This window comes from Lycium ferocissimum, chromosome 12 (genome assembly GCF_029784015.1).
Source record: "Lycium ferocissimum isolate CSIRO_LF1 chromosome 12, AGI_CSIRO_Lferr_CH_V1, whole genome shotgun sequence".
Classification (NCBI taxonomy): domain Eukaryota; kingdom Viridiplantae; phylum Streptophyta; class Magnoliopsida; order Solanales; family Solanaceae; genus Lycium; species Lycium ferocissimum.
The window spans coordinates 55420611-55432186 of NC_081353.1; the positions used below are offsets into that span (position 1 = coordinate 55420611).

Consider the following 11576-nt stretch of genomic DNA (forward strand, 5'->3'; position numbering starts at 1 on the left):
TATATATATATATATATATATATAGTTGTTTGAATGTTTTATAAGTGAAAAAAGTGAAAACAAGATTTTAAGTGTTTTTAAAACCAACTTCAAGTTGTATCATGACTTGACTGTGTGCATCTCAAAATGTGAGGACTTGAGCTTCTTCACTGTTCTTGACTGTTGGCTGATTAGCATAACTACATATAGGACCTCTGAATTTGAAAACTAGAAAGAATGTGAATTTTCATGGCCAAATTTTGATTTTCAAATAAAGTGAATAATTTTTCCAGAAAAAGTGAAACACAAAAGAAGCACAAATAGGTATAGACAAAGGACCACACAGGAGTAATGTCTTTATTCATTCATTTCATGTACACAACCTGTTGTCCGCGATAGAAAACACGTATTAGGACAAATACAATCAAACTTCAGGCATTGTTTTATTGTAAATGAACTTATAACGACATCCTTAGTTTTATTGATGAAGAAAAAACATCTACTACAAGGAAATTAACTGGTTTGTGTGTGTGTGTGAGTAAAGCTTACACATTATAAAGGGTAACAGGATATCCATCTGTTGGGATGGGTACTAGGAAAAAAGGCCTCAATATCATTTCTGAAGGAACCTTAGCTTCCCACCTAAAATTTTTGAGTACATGATGAAGGAAAACAAAAATCAATATTCTTGCAAACTCTTTTCCAGGACACATTTTATGTCCTCCACCAAATGAAACTGACGTGTAAGGAACTAGTCCATTTCCTTCAAATCTAGAAGGATCAAACTTTGTAGGGTTTGGGAAGTATTCACCATTCTTCTGTGTAGCTCCAAAACTCAAATATATCTGCAAATTTGATTTGATAGCATACTTAGATCAAGCAAAGAATACTCAGAAATGTCAAATGAGAAAAAATGAGTTACTGAAATGGGATTTTAAAACTATAGTATATTATATTCATCACATTGAGTCATGTATTGACTAATTATTGATAGTTATAGAAAGATTAATATGATAAGCATTAGCTGATAATCTAATAAAACAGAGTATATAGCTAACATGTTATAATATATTAAACTATTAGTAAATCTCTATGATAAGTATTACAAGTTGAAATCTTCTCCAAGTATAAATCTTAGCATTCAAAATTGGTGGATAACCTATGATGCTTCTGTTAGATTTCTACATTCATTGAGAGTACGAGTTATAATCTTTTTATATGGTTTGAACATTAATCCTCACTTCACGGACTACGTAGTTTTTTTGAATTAAGATATGCCAAATGTCCATTTGGCCTCACATTTTGGGACGATGAACAAAGGCGGAACTAGAATTTGAAGCTTATGAGTTCAGGATTCTAGCCTTTTTAAGTTACTGAGTTCTAGATTAATAATTTGTATATATGAAATGAATTTTTTTAAGACAAATTCAATACTTGGATGAAGGTTATTGGGTTCCATCGAACCCATACCTTGGTATCTAGCTCTGCCCCTAACGATGAAGTAATTTATTACTTGCTGCATGACAAAAATCACAGTATCCATTTAATTATTTAATTACATACATTTTAATTAGAAGGTCGAAATGTACCTTCCATCCTTTTGGTATGAGGAAGCCATCATAAGTGATGGCGTCCTCTATGACTTCTCTGTAAGTACCTTGCAGAACTGGCGTGTCTCTTAATACTTCATTCACAAAGTTCCAAGTTTTCTTCATTTTCTGAATGTCATCACAGCACAACACTTTCCTTGGCATCATATTCCTTGAAATCTCATTGTGCTCTGCATTTTAAAAGGTGTTTATAGATAATTATACATAATAAATACGTGAAAGTGTTTAACATATACACCGACAATGTAAGGAAAATTTTAACTATCAGATCATCAAAAAGATAACTACAAATAACCTTCTATAAGTAGTGGGATTTGTAATATTGGAAATAAGGGAGGTTTTATGCTATAACAAGTAAAATAACATGATACTGTAAATTTTTTTACATTGATAGTGTAATATTTTGTTACACATTAAAATTAAGTTGACTTACAATAACATAAAACGCTTTACGTAATTAGTATGATATGATGAATAGAAAAATAAAGTAGCCGATACTAATGATGTAATAATTATTTATATTATCCGTGTATATAATCTATACCCCTAGAAAAATCAGATACATAACCTTCTAAAACATATTAATTGCGCTATAGTAGTATAAATTTTTGGTTAACTGTTACTTGATGATGTAAGAAATCCTGGTGGAATACATCAATGACCCCTCAAACACGCAAAAAAAGGTTCATCTAGAAGATTAATTAACTAATAATCTAACTAATAATCTGACTTATTGAACACGTTACATTTATTGAAAATCTGCCTATTGAACACATTTTGTATAGTTGTCCAAAGCATGTAATTCCATGCATGAGGTTCACACCTAAAAGACACCAATCACCGTCTGGCCCCCTCACATTGTCCCCACCCAAAAAATTAAAGTTTTTCTTCGATGACACTTCCAGTTATCCTGACGCAAGAAGGAAAAGGAAGGGTATGTAAATGTAGCGGCGGAGGCTAGGATTTGAAGGTGGTGGATGCCACAATTTTCTTCAATATATATCTTGTTAGGAATATGTATTTGGGTCGGATCCATCTCTTTTGAGTTTATTCGGGTTAACTTAGTAGGCCTTTTTTATTTACACATATGAAAATTACATATCAAAAATTAAGAAACGAACATAATTAGCATCTTAAACAAGGAATTACACCCATTAACAATAGAAGTAAAATCAACATTTTCACCAAGGGACTTACATCTTTTATATATATTAAAAAATGAACTTGCACAAGTAAAATTACATCTTCAATAAGAAAATTACACCAATCAAATTAAGAAAAATAATAGAAAAACTCTTCAATACGTAATTACACCCCATAAGTAAATGTAGAATTAGATAAATCACAAGTTCTTAAAAATAAATCATAAATTTCATGTTTTTCCTAAGCAATGCTTATGAAATTTCCATCACAATTTAAGTAGTAAAATGATTTAAATTGAATTTAATAATTATAGAATATCACAAATTTTTATAGTACTCTCCCTCCATCCATTTTTATTTGTCCACTATATTAAAAATAGATGTTCACTTTTACTTGTAAGTTATATCGTTTGAAAAACCAAGACATAATTTACCATTTTATACCTATTTTACCCTTATTATTAAGTACTCCAATTCATTTCTCATTTTATTTATTGCTTATTAAGAGTGTCCCAAGTCAACTATAGACAAGTAAACATGGACGGAGGGAGTAATAAACAAAAGAAATTATATATAAAAAAAAATTGAATTTTGATCTCAATCCAAAATTCCCGTTGAGACCCAAGTTTTTCGATTTAAATACTCACAGATTTGAGATTAAGAGAAATGCTTAATTTAAGGGATTTTGAAGGTTCTATTTTGTGTGTTCTCGCTAGATATCACAGATAAAATAATACTCCGTCCATTTCATGATAAGTGGTTGTTTAGGCTTTTCCTTTTATTTCAAAATAAGTGGTGCTTTAAGATTTCAAGAAGAAATTGATCTTGTTCTTCCAAAATTACCCTTATTTACATTTTCAAGATCATTTTAAGCTTTTGTTTTTCTAGGCATTTAATTAGGGGTAAGTTAGTAAAAACACTCCAAATTTTCTAGGAGTGAGCACTATCTTAAGGGGTGTGCATAAACTAAAAAAATCACTTATTATGGAACGGAGGGAGTAGAATAGAGGAAAGGCAAAATAAATAATAAAAAGATAAATAGAAAATTGGGAGAGCCGAAAAGGGAAATGACTGGTACAAAGGAACTAAAAAGCACAAAGAAAAAACAGGAGTCGGAAAATGTTCAAGATAGATTCGAACTTATGTCTATCAGCCATGGCACCTTTGTCTAATTTGTGACTGGGGGTGATAGGGTCAAATATTTAACCTAGTTTAAGCATATTGCAACATAGGTATATGAAAAATTTATCAATCTAGGGAGTGCCATGCCACCCCCACCCTAACGGATGGATCCGCCCCTGGATGCAACGTTCATTCACCATATTATCTGAACCTAGAACTTTCGATGTAATATAAATTTATGTATCCCTTGAATGGTGATAGGGAGAGAGGAAGAAATGTAAGGAGGAGGAAGAAGAAGAGAAAGGGTTGATTTGGTAGTGCAATGATGGCCAGAAGAGACAAGTAAAGAGGGACGGGGTGCAGGTATGGTGGTGACAAGGTGGTGGAGAGAGAAAGAATGGGAAGAGAAAGGGGAAGGGAAAGCAGCCGAAAGGGTGGATGGTGGTGGTAGCCAGAAGGGAGAAGGAATAAGGTGGATTGTGGTGGAGTCGGTCACTCCTAAAAACTTATTGTTTTTCAGCTTATAAACACTTTTTACTTTTTAGCAAGATATCTACTATTTTATTTTTAATGTATTTTTTTAATTCTTAAAGTGTCTTTTTAAAAACTAAATAACTAACTTCCTCTCCATTCCATATCCATCGTTCATCCTTCTCGTTGTAAAGATACTTTAAAATTTATAATTTCTTATAAAAAAAAGAGAGGATATTTTAGTCATTTTATCAAAAGAGCAGCTTATCAACATTATTACCAAATACATCACCTGCTTATGTTAGTTTCAACACTTTTATCTAAACACATAACTGCTTATTTATAAAATTAATTTCAGCACTTAAAAGTACTAAGTGCTTATCAACACATAAGGCTTATCATCTATTTACTATATCAGCTAATCTATACGGGCTCGAAGAAAGAGAACAAAATTTTTAAAATATATTATGGCCTCTCACGCTTTCAAAATAAGTGTGGTACCTGCACTATATCATGTTAGCAATATGTGTTCAATAAGCACACTTACACCATAAATCAAATGTTCAACAGGTCAAAACCTTAATAAGGTGTTTAGATTAAAAAAAATGGATAAACCAAATGCCCAAAGGTCTCGGACCAACGGTTCTTCAACTCAACTCTCCTATTTTTGCTTAACTAATGGTAATAAATGGTGCAAGTTTTTATTTTGAAGTGAAAGAAATACCTTCCATTATTTCATGGAAGAACTCATGCTTCTCTTTAAGGTACTTCATGGTCAAAGTAATAGTTGTAGAAGTAGAATGGTAACTACCAATGAGAAAGCCAAACAATTTATCAGTCATTTCAACCTCTGTCATGTACTTTCCATTTTCATCTTGTTCAGTAATCACTTGTGTTAACACATCAACCTTGGACAAATCTAGATTCTCTAGTAATTCAGCTCTTCTTTCTTTAATAATAGGCTTCATTTCTTTCCGTAATTCATTCCCAGCTTTCATTGCCTTATAAAATGTTGTACCAGGAAAATTGATGTCCACTACCAAAAGACCTTGCGTGAAAATATTAAATTTATCATAGAGATTCAAGATTTTATCCGAGTCTTCGATGCCCATAAAGACTCGAATAGAAAGGGAGAAAATGAATAACTTCATTAGATCATACACTATCACTTCATCTTTCCCCTTTAAATGATTTTCCAAGTGTAAATGTGACATAGAGTCCATAGTACTAATGAGTTTATCAACATTTTGTGAGTTCAAGAAATAGCTTATAACATTTTGTGCCCTTTTGGTGTCATGTTCTATAGGGACAAATGATGTAGAAGGGAAAAGTTTTTGGACAGAATTAGGTCTCCAACCAATCAAAAGATTATTGCCTCTGGTGAATATGAATTTGTTAGCTGCGGGACCTGAAAAAATAGCAAATTTTTGGCCAAATAAAGATGTTTTGAATACATTTGAGTTGTGTTTCTTGGTTCTTTCTTTAACAAACTCGTGCACCAATCCATAGTGAAGTGCTTTAAGGAATTGGATGGTTTCTCCAATAATAGGCCAACCAAAAGTACCTGGAGCTAAAGGGATTTTTTTCTTTAGGTTTGGCAAAGAAATATTTGAACAAAAATTTGATGATAATCATAGCAAGCAAGGTTGCAAAAGAGAGGAGGAAGAGGTCCATTTTGTGTATGAGGTTTTTTCTTATGTACGTGATATTCAAGATATATATACATATACTACATATATATATATATATATATATATATATATATATATATATATATATATATACACTACTACTACTACTACTACTACTACTAATACTACTACTGCTTTTACTAAAAGTGAGAAGCCAAAAAGTTAAAAGTTGATTTGCTATAATGAGCATATAAAGTTGAATGACATTTTTATGGGTGAAAATCATTTTCACCCCTTAACTTTGTTTTAAAAATCAAACACCCCCTCAACTTTGAACAATAGACATTCTCCCCCCCTTTATCCGATGCAATGACTATTTCATCCTTGTTTTTTTCAATCCTCCATTTATGTAAATACATTTTTATATTATAATATAATACTTATATTTTCAATCTAGATATTTATAGATTCTTATTTAAGTTCATTAACATTATAAGTAGAATAATACTTTTACGAATTTGTGGTAAAATCTAATGCTATTTTTTATGATTGTTATTTCAATGTTATATGCACAAGCATGTGTGTATATATATATATATATATATATATATATATATATATATATGTGTGTGTGTGTGTGTGTGTGTGTGTGTGTGTGTGTACGCGCGTGTGCACGAACATGTGTGTGTGTATATTTAAGTCTCTTATTATCTATTGTTTTTATAAATAAACAAGTGGTTGTTGACACCTAATTTTTGACCTCCCGTAATTTATTTTTTAATTTTGCAGGGTCTTTGGATATTAAACAGAGTGAAATATGTATTTTCTACAAGTCGAAATGATTTTATAACATTATTCGGATAATATTTCGCCATTTCATTTGGCAAAATAGTTTCTATAATGCCATAAATCATTTGAAAATTAATATATTTTTGCAATAATTATGAGACATTGCTAAGATCAATCAGGAGAATGATTTAAAACAATTATTTATTGGTTGTTAAAATCAATTAACAGGCGTTTTTACTCTGTTTTTCAAGAAATCTGACTAATTAAATCAATAATCATTTTACCCCTCAAACTCTAATTCCTACATGATCAATTTACATTTTTGTGATTTTTTTAAAATATAATCATGATTAATCAGATGTTTAATTGTGGTTATATTTTAAAATTACTTGTTATGTGTTTAGGTATGGCTACTATCGAAATAATCAATTGATTAGTCGATTAAGGCTCTAATTGAAATAGCCAATTTTATGGCTTTTTCAAATTAAGGCTATATTGGCAAAATCGAGTTTATCTATGCAATCGGCCATATTCTAAACTAATTGATTAATTTATTAAATTATGGCTATAGTTGAAACGATTTAACTAATAATATTTTATTTTTGGCTATTTAGTAAAATTGCGTATTTTTCCCGATATGCATATATACATAAATATATGCGAATATACAGGTATACAGGTATATATATATATATATATATATATATATATATATATTTGGGCAGCCCTTTAATTTTTAAAAGATCGACCAGCCCATTCCAATAAGGACCGCGACCTGGCCCAACTGAAGCAAGTATAAGAAAATAAGTCTTGGCCAAACAAGACCCTTAAAGGGGTCATTTGCCTTCTCAAGGGTTTCAGACGAAACCCTAGCGCCGCTACCATATCCCTTCTCCCCTCACACGTCACGATTGCCGGAAACGGCAACATTTCAGGCGTGTTAGTCGCGTATCAGTCCTAGCATGGCCAAAACGAGTAGCATTAAATGCAAACTCGTCTCTCTCCACCTATTCTCACCAAACGCTGCCTTAAAAGGTAAAATCTACTCCTCTCTCCCTCTTGCTTTTCCATAGTTTACGTTGATACAAGTACGAATCGCATTAATTAGCTAACTTGGACGAATCCTTGAATTGGTTCTTTAAGAACCGACCGGATCGAGAATGAACATGCTAAAATCTAGTCCTTCATCGCTATTTCACGTTAATATGAGTCGTTCACCTTAAACTCAAGCATAATTTTCAGGAAAAAGAACTTGTCCCACATTGATTGGGGATTTGGGTTTCGGTCTTTTGAGGTTCTATAAATAGAACCCTCAATTTCAAAAAAGAAAAAAAGTGAAGAAAGAGCTAGACTTTGAGCATTAGGACTCAAGATCAGGGTTTCAGTTAAAATTTTGGACTTGACTTTTAAAGTCGAGTCTCTAGTTTCAAAAGTTTAGTTCCTTGTTTATTTTTATTTTTGGTGGTTGAGTTCGAGATTGGAAGCACAAAGGCTCCAAATCCATTCTTGTCTCGACTGCGCAACAAAAAGGTAATTACTTATCATTTTATTGGTTTCTTTTACTGAGTTTGGATATAAATGTTAGTTGTGTGATATTATGTTTAGATGGTGGTTTGCTTGTCATATTGTTAGCTTAAATATTAGCTCATTAGCTTTGTGATTCTACTCAGACTAGGCTGTTGTTAATAATTCCTTGTTTATTGTTTAGCCATCTAGATCACTGATGTACTTGTGCACTTTGTTTTGAATCTTAAATGATCTTTGTGGTCTAATCTAAATAGAAATTTGTTGTGTTTAGGTTTAACTGAGCCTTGATATTGATCACATTAATTAAAAGAAGCTTGGAACAATAAAAGATTCAGTACAAGCTTAAAATTGGAAGTGGTAAAATGACTATATTTGCTATCTATCTGTTAAATGGTCATGCTAGCCTATTAACTAGGAAAAGTGAAATAACAGCATCACTCCACTATCTTAAGTATATAGTTTAACAAGTTCAAATTGTGATATTTGTTAGTTTGAAATAGGGTGTTGGTCCGACTGCTTAATGGCACCTAAATCCTTTCTTTAAGAATTGTTAACCTGAGTCTCTTGCTTTTTGATGGACCTACTTTAGTGTGGCTTGTCTCACAACCTTGTGTTTTTGAAATTTATCCATGATTGAAGTCCTAAATAAGTTCATTTAGTTCGAAACTAAAAAGGGGAACCTTAGGATTCAAATCTGATCTCTGACTGCTAAAATAGGTCTAAATGATTTTGATTAATCAATGAGGCAAACTGCAGAAGTCTTGTGACACTCCATGTGGTCTAAAACTATGGTTCTATGATGTCAAGGTCCCTTAATGGCTTTAAGCAATGCAGTTAAAGGCCAAGATCGACTATGGTAAGATTTTGGCATGACATTGTGCTAATGATGTCTATTGATACTAATCACATAATCTTAAAAGGATCAGAAGATGTAAAAAGGAAAAATAAAGAGGTCTTAATTGTATTAACTGCTCTCAGTTTAAAATACAGGCATATAGATTAGCCACACAATGCTGAAGCTAATTGATTTAATATCTTCTTTTATGTAAAACTAAGTACATTTTGGGTAGTGGAAAATGCTTTGGCCCCTGTGTATAAGTTGGTTTTACCTGAACATATAAATGTTTTGTCTTAAAATAGGTCATCTAAATGTTGAGATTGGGTATGTTTGGAGCATGCTTTGACCTTAGATGCCCTCACTTAGCTATAGTAGGACAATACATGTGCCAGCTAGCATTCTTCTTAATAGTTTGAAACTGGAGCTTCTTACATAGCTTTAACTACTTTATGAAACTTAATCTGTTAGCTTTAAGAATAAAAGAGGGAAAAAAGGGGGGACAAGATGAGAAGCTTGGGTTTGAATCTGTCTAGTAAGCTGTTTGTGCAATTGTTTAGAATTATAGCCAGTGTGGAATATGAAATGCCATGGTTTAAAATACAGAGGTGTTTTTCCTCTCTTGAGACTTGAACTGTTATCCCTGACGTTGTCTTACTCTGATGAGTGTAAGTTAGTTTGAAGCAACCATAAGTTTGGCCTGATAAGGGCCATCTATAGTGTAAAGAGATTTAAGGTTGCTTTATGATCAGAACTCTAGGCTAAATAATTGAAAATACTCATCTGAGTTCAGATTAGTCAAGTGTTTGGTTAGGAATTGATTCAATGATGATGTTTGTGGGGTCATAAGTGTTCATGGGCAAGTTATGAACCACTTGACAATAAAGGAGCCTTTTAAAGGCATCTTAAAAGAGAGGATTGGGAAGAACCAAGTCCAACTTGGTTCATAGTACCTTTCTCTAAATAAGAGGTGCCATGGCATACACTATAAGTCTATGGGGTGTGTGTCTGCCACAAGAATACATACTAACTCTACAATCCTATCATTGAATCAAAGGGCAAGAGATAAAACTGAACCTGACTTGTGTAAGAAGGATTGTTTAACTAAGCCTAGCATTATTCTCTTCTAAAACTGGTTCAGTTAGTGCCTAGCTTATGGAGTCTTAAAAGAATACTAGTAAGAGGTGATAGAAGTAAGCCTGTTCAAATTAAAATGGACACTAAGTCCTGAAATGGTTGATTCTTTGAACCTTACGTTATATGTCCCTTCTCTGAATCTAATAAGCAAAAAATGCATTTACCCTGTTAAGGAACCATGCCATGTATTTCTGTGCTCTCTTCACATACCCCTATGCTGTTTAATTGGGTTCTTTGAAGGAAAAGTGACCATTTGTGGACTACCCTTAGCTGTCCAAACTTTGCTAAAATGTTATAACTATTGAATTCTTGTATACATTGCCTAAAGATGTTAAGTCTCATGATCAAACATCTATGACCCTGCACACTGATTCTATGTTTATGATAAGTATTATTGTAAAGATGTGTTTGGAATCTATTGGTGGCCTGAGTTAATCTATGTGATGCCTGGTTGTGGTTAGTTGCCCCTCCCCAATTTTGAATTTCTGAATTAAAGTGCAAATTTTGCCTTAGCTTAGGTCTGATTATATTGCTAAAAATTGAAAGATGACTAAAACAAGTTTAAGGGTTAGTCTAAGTTTAAAGGGTAAACATATAACATATATATATATATATATATATATATATATATATATATATATATATATATATATATATATATATGGGTTCGGTAAAAGAGATAGTATTAGCAAGATGTATACATATAGATGTAGTATGTCGAATTTGGTATACTATGTGTATGTATAAATGCATTGGCTGCATATAAGAGTATATCAACATCGAGAGGATAGAAAGCCCATGATTAAGCTTCAATACTTAGTTGATTACGGAATAGTAGGAGTCTGCGCCTGGCCCAATCCAGAATTGATGCGGGGAGCCCATGTCTATAATAGTCCAAACAAGGGAACAAATATATATATATATATATATATATATATATATATATATATATATATATATATATATAAATATATATATGAATGCTTTTGTTTTACATGTGTATGTCATGTATGTATATACTTGTGATAAGTACAGTAATATTCTTCTAACCGGTTTCCCCTTTTCCTCCTCTCTCCTCCATTGCATGACCATTTGGGCCGGGTCAAGCCTCCCTGTTGGGCTACGGCCCAACAGGCTTTTCTTTAAGCAAAACAGTCTGATGAGGGGGTGAAAGGGAAGCAAATATGCATGTGAACACGTTGAAGGCCCAACCATGGGTGAAAATGGTTAACTACGGATTTGGTACCCCCTAGCCTATCCCTCTCTTTTATTTATAATTATTTCATTCTTATTTTGTATTTGTATAACTTCTAAGAACATCATATTATATTGG

The 11576-nt window shown here is 32.3% G+C and overlaps 1 long non-coding RNA gene and 1 pseudogene across 1 annotated transcript; one reads left to right on the forward strand and one right to left on the reverse strand.

Moving 5' to 3' along the window:
- Positions 1-524: 524 nt before the first annotated feature.
- LOC132039767 (beta-amyrin 28-monooxygenase-like) lies at positions 525-5998 on the reverse strand (annotated as a pseudogene).
- A 1536-nt stretch (positions 5999-7534) lies between these two features.
- LOC132039890 (uncharacterized) lies at positions 7535-10554 on the forward strand. The gene is made up of 2 exons (XR_009410520.1): positions 7535-7779; positions 8215-10554. It is a non-coding gene; the product is annotated as an uncharacterized LOC132039890 (long non-coding RNA).
- Positions 10555-11576: the final 1022 nt, after the last annotated feature.